Genomic DNA, 2,555 nt, shown 5'->3' on the forward strand with positions numbered 1-2,555 from the left:
GTGTGTGTGTGTGTGTGTGTGTGTGTGTGTGTGTGTGTGTGTGTGTGTGTGTGTGTGTGTGTGTGTGTGTGTGTGTGTGTGTGTGTGTGTGTGTGTGTGTGTGTGTGTGTGTGTGTGTGTGTGTGAAATGAGCCACAACCTCGCAATTGGCGGCAACAGTGGGGTGGGAAGCCAGGCGCACTTGGTCACATTCGTATTGTGTGCCCGCTTTCAGAGTGAGACGGTGCGGATATTGCGGGAGATGGGTGCACGCTTGGTGGTGGGCCATGGCGGTTGGACGCCAATTCACATTGCCGCGGCATCGGGTCGCAAGTCAATGATCACGCTGCTGCTGCAGCTGGGCGCCAACCTGCGCGATCGGCTGGAGGATGGCAGCACCGTCGAAGACACGGCGCGTCGTCAAGGGAAGACCGAGCTGGAACGCTATCTGCGCGACACCCTGCATACGTTGGCCCACCACCACGGCCAGCACCGCCACCACTGGGGATCAGCTGACCACCACCGCGGTAGGCTACTTGTCCCCAGATGCAATGGCACCCGAAGGTCCACACCCGACGCTCACCCCTCACCGCCACCCTCTCTGTCCGCACAGGCCATGACCGAGCCGAGCTCTAAGCTCTAAGCTACACCTGATTCCTAAGCAAAGCAAAATTTGTCAGACGCCCATCACAATTTGTCAGACAAACGACTGGACCCCAAATTTGCCAATAAGCGACAGAACAAAAGTTTCGCTGAAATCTATTGACGCACGGACGACGATTACTGTATCTGTGTCAATAGTCACACTTCAAGCGTCATCTTACCGACGCAGCGGATCTGACAATTCAGTTGAATGGCAAAATGTGTGATGTAAAGTACACTTTGGCAACAAGCGGATCGGATTCGTCGAAGGCCAAATTTAACGAAGAAAAGGGCAGCGCCCACCGTGATGATGAAGCCGGACTAAGTGCCGGCATTCAGTGCCGCAGGGCGGTCAGGGCATGGATGATTTGGGTCAAAGGGGTATCGTGTACTCGATCAAACACTTTGGCCACCTTCAGCAGTATGGGAGGATTGAAAGGATGGGTTAATGTAATGTCCTCGGCTTTGAGCCCCAAACTGCATCCAGTGGAGCCCAATGGCGTCGGCGCAAGACCCGCCTCCTGCTGTTGGCGGCGTCACGATGGCCAGTCCATCCATCGACGATTTGCCGATTGACAACAGATCGCGGCTGCCTGCTGCCGTAGCTGGTCGAGTAGGCGTCAGTCAACAAGTGGCAGAGTCAAGAAGCCTCGAGAGGCTGAGAAGGCGCCGGGGAGGGGCTCGTTAATGTGTCAAGAGGACAGACGTCTCCTGTTCTCTCATTCGATTGCGCCCTGAGCTTGGGCAACGGCCAGCTGGCAGATCCGGGTTGATGGGTTTCCAGCGTCAAATACATCTGCGCTACAGCGTCCCGTCAGGGCCAAGCTTTGGCGGCCAAGCCCAGGCTGCCATTTTCATTCCTGCCGTGTTCCCATTCGTCGTTGTCGGTTGTTGTTATTGTTGGATTGCGAGTGCACTCTAAAGCGCTTCTGGTTACTCCCTCTGAATTCAAACACCCATGGAATGTCGTCTCTGACTTGCCTTTGCAAACAAGCTTGACAGCGGGATTTTCAATCCTTCTCTCTCTGATCATTTCTCTGTTTCTTTTCCTCTCTCTTCCTCTCTCATGTCACAACATCTCTCTCTCTCTCTCTCTCTCTCTCTCTCTCTCTCTCTCTCTCTCTCTCTCTCTGTCGACAAGTCAGGACGACTTTTTTTTTCTTTGGCTTTGGTCGTGAGTGACGAGGCAAAAGGGCAGCGCACTGGAAGCAAGTGCATTTGAAACGGGTAGAGGAGGGGTGTGTGATCAACGGGGGTTCTTGTGGTTGTCGGGTCAGTTGGTACTGGCAACGGACAGCTGGTGGCGCAAGCCGTGGACGTGACGGCCAAGCATCTGCTGCACGCTCGCTCGTGCGCCCTGCTTTTTCATTTCTGGCTCGCCATTCGCGGCAAGTGGGGCCAGGCAGCCCACCCGTCACTCGTCGCTGGCCTTTGCCTTTCTTTCTCAAACGGCGTGGCCCAGCACGTTTTGTTTACTGTACCTCAGGCGTCAGGCATCAATCAACCTTGACAGTGTCTGCCATCCTGTCGCTTGGCTCCAACGCGCGTTTGCAATGGCTGGTCACGGCGTCGGGTTTGACGTCTTGACTGGCGACTTGCTTCATGGCGGCTCGGGTGGTTTGGACGATATGAAAGTGGACATTTTGACTTTGTCCAACGATGAGCGCTTGGAGCCCGCGCTTCAGGGCGACGATGATGCGCAGCGTAAGCCACACCCGCTGTCCCAGCCTGCGCAGCCCGTTCCTGCCTGGACCTGCATCTCGTGCCGCGCGCGCGATACGCTCACAGGGCTAGCAGCACCTGTCGGTGTGCGCGTCTAGATTCGATTCGTTTTCTAACTGCCCTTGCAATCGACCGCAAAACTGTCCCCGATAGGTGCTGGCTCGCTGTCAGGCTCGGGCACCCTCTTCTCCTCAGCAGTCAGTAGGCGTTGC

Source organism: Monosiga brevicollis, genomic scaffold (genome assembly GCF_000002865.3).
Source record: "Monosiga brevicollis MX1 MONBRscaffold_7 genomic scaffold, whole genome shotgun sequence".
NCBI classification, from domain to species: Eukaryota; class Choanoflagellata; order Craspedida; family Salpingoecidae; genus Monosiga; species Monosiga brevicollis.